The sequence below is a fragment of the Oncorhynchus keta genome, unplaced genomic scaffold, assembly GCF_023373465.1.
Source record: "Oncorhynchus keta strain PuntledgeMale-10-30-2019 unplaced genomic scaffold, Oket_V2 Un_contig_2451_pilon_pilon, whole genome shotgun sequence".
In the NCBI taxonomy this organism is placed as follows: Eukaryota; Metazoa; Chordata; class Actinopteri; order Salmoniformes; family Salmonidae; genus Oncorhynchus; species Oncorhynchus keta.
This window is the reverse complement of record NW_026283954.1, coordinates 21379-34680: the sequence shown is the minus strand read 5'-3', so window position 1 is coordinate 34680 and position 13302 is coordinate 21379. Positions and strand designations below refer to the sequence as shown.

Below are 13302 nucleotides of genomic sequence, written 5' to 3'. Positions count from 1 at the left end.
GCCAGTGCCACGAGGTGGAATAGACCGCACTGGGCTGTGCTGGCGAACCGGGGACACCATGTGCAGGGCTGGTGCCATGTACCCTGGCCCGAAGAGACGCACTGGAGACCAGATGCGCTGAGCCGGCTTCATGGCACCTGGCTCGATGCCCACTCTAGCCTGGCCGATACGAGGCGCTGCAATGTAACGCACCGGGATAAGCCTGCGCACCGGGGACACCGTGCACCTCACAGCATGCCTGCCCGGTCCACCTCTCTCCACGGTAAGCACGGGGAGTTGGCTCAGGTCTCCTACCTGACTTAGCCACACTCCCCTTGTGCCTCCCCAATACATTTTTGGGGATGCCTCTCGTCCCAGCTGCGCTGCGGTGCTGCCTCCTCATATCGCCGCCTCCAGCTCTGCCTTGGGGCGGTGATATTCCCCAGCCTCTGCCCAGGGTCCTTTGCCGTCCAAAATCTCCTCCCATGTCCAGGAGTCTGGAGATCGCTGCTGCTGTCCGTTACCACACTGCTTTGTCCTTGGTTGGTGGGTGGTTCTGTAACGGTTGTCTTCCTCCTCCGACGAGGAGGAGTAGTAGGAAGGATCAGAGGACCAATGCGCAGCATGGTACGTTTTCATTATATTTTTATAACTCAGAACACTAAAGAACAAAACAATAAAGCGACAACGAACGACACAAAACAGTCCTGTACGGTGAATACACAAAACACAGAACAGAAAATAATCGCCCACAACTCACGCGTGAAAACAGGCTACCTTGACCATACTAAAACAAAGACAAAACAAAGGAACTAAGGTCAGAACGTGACAGATTGATTGATTGACCTACAGTAGCTACAGGACAGCAGCTAAAGTTCAAAGCTACAGTCTAGGATCTGGGAATTATGGTAATTTCAATTATTGATCCATTGATTCTATTATTGGATAATATAATGTATAAATGTACACCAAAGTAATTATTTATCGTGCCTCATTTTATGAGCATCAGTTGGTGACAGAGGTCTCAGAAGAGTTAGGCAGCCAGGCGAGACAAGTCTGTGACAGAGGTGAGGTGCATTTTTGCAGATACAACACTTTATCCTCTCTGTCCAGCAAACACTGAACAAGCCAGATGCTAATTTAAGGCAGTCTGACAAACCTCCAAAGTTGATTTCCAAACTGTATCAAGAGTTGATGAGGCTATTCCCGATGACACAAAAGATGTAAATCTAAAATGTGAGGAAGACCTGGTGATGAAACAGATATGTTAGAATGCCCAGTCATGTTCATATAATCTGAGACATAAATTACTGCAGTTTAAGACCATCCAAAGAACCTACTATATGCTAGTGAAACAGAATATCATGCACTCAGAAATTGTATTAATCTGCTGGAGGTGTAAAGCTCAAATGGGGACATATTTGCATATGTTGTGGCCTTGTGAAGGCTGGCTGAATTCTCGCAAAGAGTATGTACTTTTATCTCAGCATGTCTACAGATTCTCCCTTGTCCCTGTTTCTGTTTGCTTGGAAATGTTTATACTGGAAACCGTTATCAGAAGAAACTATGTAACCTAGCATTTATATGGGCTCCCAAGTGGCGCAGTGGTCTAAGGTACTGCATCTCAGTGCTAGAGGCATCATTACAGTCCCTGGTTCACAACCGGCTGTGATTCGTCCCATAGGACAGCACACTATTGGCCCAGTGTCATCTGGTTTAGGTTTTGGCCGGGGTAGGCCGTCATCGTAAATAAGAATGCGTCCTTAACTCAAATCAAATTCAAATCAAATTTATTTATATAGCCCTTCGTACATCAGCTGATATCTCAAAGTGCTGTACAGAAACCCAGCCTAAAACCCCAAACAGCAAACAATGCAGGTGTAAAAACCTTAACTGACTTTCCTAGTTAAATAAATAAAATAGTGGCTAATAAATGCATTGCCATTAATTGAAAGGTTGATTATTCTCCCACAATGTATGTAAGAAATGTAAAGTTATGTACATTATCATTAGATTTGTTTTAAGATTAAGGATACACTGTGCAACTTTCATAGGGTCTGGATGCCTTATATGGAATACTGTATTGTATTGAAAACATGCCCACATCAGGGGAGATTTAGACAATCCCTAGCTGCTGGGCTGCTCAGTCCTTACTTTTGTCACTCTGGGCTTGGCCTAACACACCTGAAGCCGTTAATGAATATTTCACTAAGATCCTAAAGCTGAGTGGGGTGTGTTGGGTTGGGACGCTACAGGGTCGTGCACCCCTAGAGGCAGGATGACAGCTATATTGTGTGCAAGTAAAAGGAGCTCTACAGTACTATTAGGCTCTGTGGAGGGTGTACTGTTTCTGTGTGTTGATGTGTGTTTGTACTTTATCTGTAGGAGTTGTTCATTTGTTGGGCTATTGGATAAAGGTGCAACACAACATTGATTAATGAATTATCATGGATCTAGTTCAGTCTTATCTATCACTTAAACATTTAATCATATCTTCCCTAATCACTGTGGGCATTTTTTCTTATTTTTGTTGTTCTAAATAGAGATGGCTAAAAGGGCCATTGTGTAGAAATGCAGGAAATGGGCTTTAGATGCCTGAAAAAATGCGAGGACACCCAAACCCCCTCCCAAATGATGTGTCCTTCTGCAAATGGCACTGCTGAGTGATTTAAAAAGTCTGTTCTGTGCAGATTGTCAGGGGCTGGAACATAGTTATAATATCTTGTACACTGCAAATTGACTGCAAGTAAGCACAAACAGATAACATTTTACAATAATGTTATCATTTCAAAGCTTGATTACATTGAGACACCATTATGTATCTCTATTGATTTGAATTCTTGGTGAGTTTACAATGTTTTTAGTCCAACAACGAATCTAATAACAAAGAAATAACATCGCTCGCTATTTTAAGCTAATTTGAGTTCAAATGGCGCTTCTGGGAAGTACACCTCGTTTCCTGAAACGAGTCACATTTGAGCAATTATATTTACTTTTGAAACGTAAGTATATTTAACACTCAAGTAGTTTTATCTCAAGTAGTTTTTTTACCTTGTGACTTTCACTTTTACTTGAGGCCTTTTCTATTAAGGTATCTTTACTATTACTCAAGTATGGTAACTGGATACTTTTTCCACCACTGCTTATGTAAACACATCCAAACATCTGTGCTGCTGGGCAGGTCGGTCTCACTGTCTGTGTGTTCTGGATAGAGCTCAAACAACGCCAATGTTTATCTCGTGTTAGTGGGCATTGTTGAAATCAAAAGCCAACCTTCATGTAAGTCATGGAGAACTCTTGTACACAAAACTCTGTTTTGGACGATACTGACTTTATGACTGGAATAAATGTTTCTGACTAGTTGTGATGCTACATATGCTGTTTTGGACAAGAGAATTTAGTTCTAGAGTTCAGTTCTGCTTTAAGGGTGCTGTGCATTGATATTTGTAAGCTAATTGCAGGTACCCATCAGCTCCTCGTTGGGCAGCAATATGTAGTGGCAGAAGTCCTTTATTGCCCGCTTTGTTGGCATCAGCATCCTGAGAAAGAAGAAGCTCCACAATGTCCTCATGGCCATTCTTAGCCGCTTCATACAGAGCGGTGGCCCCATCACTTGCCTCACTGTTGATATCAGCACCTAGAACAAATTCAGTGCAACTGACAGTTAGAAAAGTCAACAAACGATCCATAGTAAGAGCTACATGACAGTTTTATGTGATCTGCGCCCTTTGGCCGATCTTCACGGCATTCCTAGTCCATCACCAAACATGTCTGTAAAAAACACAACCATAAAGGCTGTGATAAAGACTTGTGCTCCCTTTCTTTCTTGCTGTCGGCGGTAGGTGTACTTGATTTAGAAGCCCGGCGCACCGGATAAGCAAAGTGCTCCCATTATTAGCAGCTTGTCATGTCTCTTTTAATATCAAGGAATATTTAACTTTTTCTGGTCATAGGAATAACATGAATTTGTGCATGAGGAGAATGCGGTGCGACTCGAGTTTTGACATCTGGTTAAGATGGTGTCCCCTCTCTCTGGTCAGTATCACCAGAAAAAAGGAAGGAGAGGGCAGGGACCGTGAGAGGTGGACTCTCTGCTGCTCTCTCCTCCCTCCGTTGATACTAATGCCGTGTTCAAAACAACTGGGAATTGGGAAATCTCTGACTTCCGTCTTCCGTGCGTTCAAGACAACTGGGATATCGGGGAAAAAACGAGATCCGACTGTGAAAAGTCATTTTGAACGGTCATCCAACTCAGAATTCCAAGTCAGAAACTCAAGCATCTTTCTAGACCTCTGATTACTGACGTAATGATTTGACCTTGTTTTTTTTTCGAGTTCCCAGTTGTCTTGAAACAACCATTACCATCAGAAGCAGATACCATCAGTCCAGTAAAATAAAAAAGGTACTTATTTGCTAATTATTTCAATTCATGCTCAGCTGTGCCTCATAAGTGCTACACCAACTGATCTATTTAGTAATCAAAGCTCGAGTTTTGAAATATAATATGGTCTGAGAAGAACAATATTGGCAGGCCAGGCATGTTGTAGCTAATATGCTGTGAACATGTATTAGGCCTACTCCACTAACCTCAGTCTTACAGAATAATTGCTTATATTAGGTTAATGGTTAAAAACATCTGAGTGGTAACTCTATGCTTGCTTATTGACTGAGAAAGTCATCTTGATTCAGAAAAGGTTGGTGACCGCTGGCCTACAGAGTTCACCCATTTTTTCCAGGGAAAAGACATACCGTGTTTAATGAGAAATCAAAGTGTTTCCTCGTGTCCACTCTGGGCTGCAGTAAATAGGGGCGCGATACCGTACATGTTGGTTGGGCTGAGCTTCGCCCCGGCCTGGACCAAGATCTCACAGATCTCCACGTTGTTGCGGCTCACAGCCTCCTGGAGAGCTGTACAGCCCTGAATGCAGTGTTTGTTCACCACAGCACCGTGATTCAGAAGCATGACCACAATCTCAGCATTACCACCTTCACAAGCTGTGGAATACAGTCAAAGATGAAGTTAAATAGAAGAAATCCCAGACTTTGTTAGTCATGGAAGACTGTTTCCTAAACACGGGTTTGGGGGTATTCCCAGTGTATGCAAGACAGCTTAGAATGGTATTGGAAGAGACGTTCTGTAATGGCAGATTTTGAGTGTAGCTGTATTTCTCATATCAAAAATCCCTGCCCCCCCCCCCCATATACCTTTCCTTTCTCATGAAGTGTGCACTTGTTCACTTGTATTCCCCACAAATCCTAAAGCATTAGATCGGTGTAGGCTTGGGCTGGAGGAATTCTTGTACCAGTCATTTTCTTTCAAATCCATTAAGGGCAAGTTTTTCATTCAGTTTTTCTCACAGAGTGCTGATCTTGCTGCCCAACACATAATTTTAGTATCAGTCAAGTAGCCTATGACTTTGTACGCTTAAAATAAAGGATAATTACAAAGAGATAGGCATATAATCTAGGTCTTAGTAGGTCTCTATGGCAAATGTGTTACCTTTGTAGAGTGGGGTCTCTCTGTCCTTGTTGGCGAGGTCTGGGTCAGCCCCCTTCTCCAGAAGCATCTCTACACAGGCCACCTTTTCCCTGTACACCGCCAAGATGAGAGCAGTCTGGCCTTTCAGGTCACACTTGTTAATCATACTAGGTTGAGCTTGAAGGGTGAAAAAAATAACACATGAGATAACAATGAGACTAGGCTATACTTTATTTTATATTGTATTTTAGTCTGCTACTTAGCTGGGTTTTAATTGGTAAAATGGTCAAATACTTGGTAATTATGTGGGTAAAGGGGTGTTCCGAGCCGAGATAATATAAATTGCCTTCAAGACACTGATGCAGACCTTTGGAACATCTATATATTAAAGTCTAATAAATCTATGTAGAATAGCCTACACCATCACAACAAATCCATTATTTATTTTAGACAGATCTAAAGAAACATGAGATGAAGAAAATGTTGTCTATACCAGAAGAAAAGAATAGCGTACACTGAGTTGTCGTTATGTTAGGTCCTGATCTGGCTATGCCATATGGCTGTGGGGTACACTAGTTCATTTAGCAGACAAGATTTGCTTAGAATTCATTGTTCATTCATATGGCATTGTTTCATATTATTTTATAGTATTAGGATTAGTATTATTATTAAGAATACAATTGAACATAGCTGAATAAAATAGAAAGGATATTTTCTCCAGATTTTCTCTCCAACAATTTGAGGGAGTGCGCACATGCATCTATTCTGTGTTGAGCACTTAACAAAGAAACAGGTGCTCCTACAGTGTATGCTTCATTTAGAGTTATTTATGTAACTTTAGTTGTGATACAAAAGTTGGGATATACGTTTTGAGTTTTAATACATTCTAAGGCTGCATGATTTGACAAATGACTATTTGAAAAAAGTTGCATGAACTCTGCTTGGTTTGTTTTTTGTGCAGGCTGTACACACTTCATGAGTCCCTCATTCACAATTTGACAAGCACTTGATAATGCCATCCTCTTTGTGTGGCCGCAATGCCCCCTAAAAAATCTGTGCCTTTTGCGGCCAGTGGCCATTGTGCCCTTGGGCTGAATCTAATAATTATAATTCCCCTTTCCCAGCTACATGCTCCAAAGCACCTCTCACTGAAATGGCTCTCCATCATGTGATCAGGTCTTTCTCAAAGGCTACAAGTTAAGACAGACACACCGGGGACTCAACTGCATGCGTCCTTATCCAATTCCGGCGCATATATGAAGATATTGGAAAAACTGTCCACATTTACAAGATGAGTAGGCCTAACAAACAGCAAAAAAATCACTAGCCTATGTCAATCTTCTATCCCCCATAGTAAAAAAGATGACTTATCTATTCTGTGCAATAAATAAATATTTCTAACATAGTCTGGGACAGTTGTAGAATAGAATAGATCCCAAATGAATGCAACCACTATCATCCCAAAAACATTTATGGTGAAAATTATCTTTCCAAAACTTGAAACTCACGTGCTGTGTATGTATGCCAGTTAGGCTTTACACCTGTTGGAACGTGGATTCATGTGCTTAATTTTAAGAAGTTATTTGAAACATTATCCAAACATATAGGCCTATGACCTAGAATGCACGAGGTGTGTGACCTTGATTTGAAAAAGTCGCAAAAACAATGCATGTGTTTCTTGCGTTACTGCACACAAACTGGGCATCATTCACAAGTGATAATATATCATTCACATGTGATAGGATAATATGGTCTATTCTTGATTTATTATTGTCTTTACATATACTAAAATGTATTTTTATTTAGACTGGACCATTATCATGCACCTGTCGAAACAGCGATAGAGGGAAAAATACATGTCATCTGTATGCACTTAGAGAATGAAGGACGCTTTTACTGTGGTTCATGTTCATGCCAGTCAGGTAGGCTATACTCCTGTTGTAAAGAGAAACAATGTACTTAATATTAGGAATGTTGCGAAATAAATATAGTAAGCCTAGCCTATAGAAAGCAGAGTGATGGCCTCCACTTTTTAATAGAGGCCATCACTCTGTTTTCTCACGCAATTGCATCGCCTATAGGAATGTTGCAAAACATAAGCTCATGGGATCTCATGAAATGTCTGATTACATTTGCAATGATGTGAGAGTGATTAGAGGGACAATAGAGTGCTGAGTACCAGACAGTTAGCAAGTTTGGTAGGCTACTAATGACCATCAGCAGCATCAGCGCTTGGAGAAGCCTAATTTCCGTAACTAAACTGTCTTGTAGGAATTTGACTGCCATCATGACTCGTGACCGCCGGTGTGGCAGTATTAAGGTCACCGTAACAGCCCTAGTTACCACTACAAACTTTCCGGTAAATATCAGGTCAACTAGCTGAAATAGGATTGTAAAATAAAAGTGTTACTAAAAGGACAACAACAATGATCCCCAAAATTACTGTACTAATGTTAAACATTAACCTATCGCTATACATGTTCATACATGGAGTTTTGAATTGCACTTACCCTCAAGAAGAACCCTGACACACTGGTCTTGGCCATAATATTCAGCCTCGTGCAGTGGGATCCATCCATACTTGTCAGGCCACAGTATGTTATTCGCATTGTTTTTAGCCATAGCTTGAACCATAGTCACATCACCATTCAGGACTGCTTGCACAATAGTGTCCTGTTCCCTAATAGGCAAACATACCCATCATCATCTACTTGCTTTTTTCTCTAGCCCACATGTACAATACAATACATTAAGTGGAAATCCAGATAATTCTCAAACTCAGTAACTCTGTCAGTGATTATTTTTTTAATTAGGTAACTTTGAGTTATGGATAGTGGATTAAAACAAAATTCATTCATCCTTAGTTAGGGTTTATGGTGTTGGAAAAACATTGGTTACCTTAAAGGGGAATTCCACCACTTTATCTCAAGCACAATAGCACTGTCTACATTTGTGGAAATGGCGCTGTGGTTAAAGGATTAGATAAAATAGTGCAACTTGATGATGTCATCAAAACTAAAAACGTTTTTAAAAGCAGTGATTTGTAAACCATACTAGAATGGTGGTGACACGGTGAGCAGGAAAAGGCCCTTCCATGGCTAGAAACTTGTTGCAGATTTAGAAAATCATTGTTGTGCACTATTATTCAGTTGTATTTGTCATTTTCTTATCTTGAAAAGTGAAAGCTTCCTTTTAAGAAGATCATTCCCAGCAGGTTTGTATCCTATGAGCTGTAAAACTAACATACAATAAATGCCGTCACATATTAATACAAACATCATTACATATCCTAGTGTTCATGTCTTGGTGTGAAGGGAAGATGCGTTGCTAAGATACCCTTTGTGAAAGAAGACACTTACTCCTCTGTCTCCAGCACATACTGAATGGAGCTGTCGCCTCTGTGCATTGCCAGCATGCGCTTTCCATTGCCTGTGACAAAATGAGTCACCACAACGTCGTCACATTTCCTTCTTTCTTCACATTTCCTTCTCCTGCTACAATAACAGTGAGATATACTCAGTTGACAGTCACAGTTGACTGCTGCAAATGTGTACGTAAAATGAACTACGCTAATACAGTGGGACCCTAAGCTCATTGGATATTGTGTGTTTCTTCAAAGTGAAACGTTTGATTCTCATTGCTGACATGCTTACTATGAGACGCTCTGTATCAATCACTACAGTGCACACATCTAAAATACCTGTCTTCAATTCTAGTTCATATCGCCACTATAATGTTCCTCTGAAAGCTTTTCTTAGGGGTAGGCTTAAGACTGTTGCAGGGCACTAAAAGTTATTTTAATATGATTTTTACAAGTTGTACCATGCTACAGGTTTTGCGACAAACTATCACTAGGAGATGCTATAGTAACGTATTGCACAAGCACACGCAATGCTGCAATTGTCCTGCCAATACTGTAACATGACCTAGTTAAACCTTATGAACCCTGCAATCTTGCATCCAACTCAGCACAGAGACTTGTTTTCATCAGTGTTGCTATTTTTCAACCTTGGTGACATGTGAACTTCAGACCATGCTATTTGGATGTATTCCCAAAAAGCAGGTTGGGTAAGGGATCAGTATCACGAGATTTGATGGGACAGGTGTTTGGCACGTGGCCCACTGGAAACAATCAGACCGGCCTGTAAACGAGGTGTTGTATGTCAACAAACGATACTCTCGGTTTTCCAGCTAGCAGTAAGCGGTTAAATAGTTTAGTCAAGTTAGCTAAGCAGACGTAAACACCTCACAAGTCAAGTCATTCGTTTGAGAAAACAGTCACTCTCATGCATATCTGCACTCCGAGATATGATATCAAATGGCAAAACCCACAATAAACGTAAGGTTACATGATTCGAAAAACATTTGCATTGATGGAGTCTGTACAGTGACACATAGACGTATATGACTGACTAGAGCAACATAATAATCAGAGATCCCTTTCCTTGACCATGTCTTGACTGGCAACATTTTTTATTACGTTGTCCTTGTGCTATGTAGTGACTTGTAACAAGTAACAAGAACTTTGCTACACTCGCAACAACATCTGCTAACAATGTGAATGTGACCAACACAATTTGATTTGGAACTACTTTGTAATGACCAGATAATTACTGCTGTACACTGTAACTACAGATGTTATGTAATATGGACAGTTATAGTGCAGCATGTCATTATGCCATGAAATTGGAATTGTATGTAACTATTCATAGCCTACAACTTAATATAAATGGTGGCCCAAAACCAAAAGTGGATAATGAAAAAGAATGAAGGCTCTTTTCAGCTGGCACATACGCGTCAGTTGGGTTGGCAGTAGGTGGCCTATGTCTTGGTTCCTGCCTCGGTGGGTTTGGCCTGGTTGGGGATGGATTTGACCTATACTGGACTGTTCTTCTGCCTAGAGCTGTTGGGAGGTGTTGCTGGCTTCACTGGGTGAAGTGGCATTGTGGGCATCACTGAGGCTGCGTTCGATAGCCAGCAGAATCAGCTCGTCATCTGACAGGTTGTTGTAGAGACTGTAGTCATCAAACCCCAGTTTGTGGCCCGGCGTGGAACCAGGGATTGATATGCTGGCAACTGCCATGTTGGATCTGGAGAGAAAAAGAGAGGATACAGTGTATTTTTACATTTTTAATTTATCCGTTATTTTACCAGGTAAGTTGACTGAGAACACGTTCTCATTTGCAGCAACGACCTGGGGAATAGTTACAGGGGAGAGGAAGGGGATGAATGAGCCAATTGTAAACTGTATCACTTATGTTTCACTTATGTATGATGCATTATGTCCACCATGTTGGATCTTGAGAGACCCATTCCTAATCAATATACACCAGGGGTGGCCAAGCCTGATCCGGGCGGGTGCTGTAACATCTTCCGTCTAGAGACCATGATTAAAGGGATAGTTCACCCAAATTACAAAATGACATATTGGTCTTGATTGTTCAGCTAAATTAATTTACTTTAAGATGATTTGGACTTGACGTGCGAAAATGTTATTATCGGGATATTGCCTCCTTTGGTCTTGTTCCAGAAATGCAAAAAACGTATAACGTGTAGACATTGCCCATGTCTAAAAAAAGTTACAAAGTATCACTGTATTACCGTGTCCATACTGCTTACTGTGTAGGACAATCAAATGTAATTGGGGTGAGATTTCCCTTTAATTTTGACTGGAACACACTACATCATCCCCCTAAGTCCAATGTAGGACATATATTACATAGGGTGGTTCCAAATACCCATTCCTGCTGAAAGGGTTTTGACCTTTTCACTACTTTCCAAAAATCTAAAAGCATTGGATTGATGAAGGCATGGTCTTGGGAGTTTCCGCCATATTTTTTTCCCACTAGGCTTTTCCTTTCAAATCAGTTAAAGGAAGTGAACAAGTGCACATTTTGGGAGAAAGGAGAGATAATTGGGACGTACTGTAGCCAGAGACTATGGGATTGATTCAATTGAACCTACAATGTGGCATTTATGAAGCAGTCCCACTGTCATCCAATTCTAGAATGGTTTTGAGTAAAGTAAAGGAACATATGTACAAGTGGGCTTGTCAATTAAGGTGAACTCCTCCTAAGATAGCATACCATGCAAATGGATGACTTGAAGGAAAAACTTTTATTGAATGAGTTTGTTTAGGTTGGGTGAGGCTGGGATTATGTTAAGATTGGATAATGAAATTATGATATGCTCCCCTTTCAAATAGTCTTCACATTTCACATTAAAATCATTAAAGTGATTTGGAAATAACCAAGGGTTGGAACTGGTTCAGGGAACAGAACCTGAACCAGTTTTTTTGTTGGAATAGAATCAGAACCACAAACGAAAGTGATCTAAACTGGTCCCGAAAATAATCGTTATTTTAAAAGTATGGGAACCAGTTAAAAACATTATTTTACATTACAGGCATTTCTTTCCTGTCCAACAAGCGATTTTTCATTTGAAAATAATGGATTCAACTTTTAAATACTCCTTAAGGATACTATAGTTGTCACATTATCACAATTTATTAACTAGTAAAAGTAAGTGTGTTTATTTGTATTATTGTGCTGCACTGCACACTAGCTAGCTGTTCCAACGTTAAGCCAACTTTCTGATGGTCTAAGACATTAAATGTTCCTTCATATAAGCCGCTCCTCAGTAGATATAATTCTATGAGCATAATTCAGATGATACATGTCATAACAACAAGATGCCCACCACTTCAAACCAAGCCTCCTCCACCCTCTCTCACTCTCTTTCAGTTGCATCTAGCACCCTGTCCAATGCCTTTAAATAGCTTGCCTGATCCATAGCAAGCTGCTCTATCTGCAGTGATTGGTGGAGTAATTTAATGTTGAGCTAAATGTAAGAACAAATCTATCTCAGATGTTTAAAAAGGAACAGAAAGGTCCATGTAGGATTTTTTTACACAACAACAAAAGTGCACCAAAGTTGCCAAATAACAATGTAAATAAGAATGTCTTACCTTTCTCACAAGCTCTTACAGTTTTCAAAAAAAGAGTGTCAAAGTTTCGCTCTCCGGTTAAACTCCCCCACTAAGACTTCTCCACTCCTCTGTCAGTAGATGTTTCTGAGACAGGGCTTCTGATCCAACCCTCTGGAATATTTCGGGGAGCTTCACATGATATCCATAGGGTAGTCGGCCAACTTTTCCTCTTCCACCTTCATAGCTCAGAATACTCCTGAGAGGCAGCTGGCCTAGATAGCACTGAACAACAAAACAAATAGCTGGAACTCCTGGGAGTAACAGCGAGGAATCCCAAAACATGGTGAGTATCTTACTAATCAGAAAATGTGTTAATCATATAATATATTTATATATTACACTGACTGACTGTGTTCAATGGAAACTGTGAGTTGCCCCAAGTACAGTGATCAGGCTTGTAATCCTCCCGTGCTAGGTCAGACTTGTTGTGTCTGTGTCAGGTTTGGTTGTGGCGAGTTGGTGTGCCTTGTTCCTTGCGTTGAGAGGTCTGGTATTGTGTTGTGTTACAATCAATGTAATGGAAGGAGGTGTTTATTGCGGATGCCTGTTTCTTATTTTTAGACAAACAAATCCATGGAAAAAGGGTCAAGTTTATCGACAAGGTTGACTTCTTCCCATTTTTTTGTCAGGTCAAGCTGCGTCATGTGTTTGTTTCATTTTGATCCGAGGGCACTTTGCATTTATTTTCGTATGAGGGCAAGGTCATAGATACCCCACAAGCTGTATTCCAGCATACCAGCCACTACAGTTACAGTCATGTCATCAGTCTTTTAATACCACGTTGAGTGTAGAGCTTAGGGGTTAAGTCAATACTGACCTCTATACTAAGGTTAGGGGTTAGTTCATTTCTCGCCTA

General features: G+C 40.7%; 1 pseudogene; it reads right to left on the bottom strand.

The window, feature by feature from the left end:
- Positions 1 to 1876: 1876 nt before the first annotated feature.
- On the bottom strand, positions 1877 to 12928 carry LOC127922073 (ankyrin repeat and SOCS box protein 2-like; annotated as a pseudogene).
- Positions 12929 to 13302: the final 374 nt, after the last annotated feature.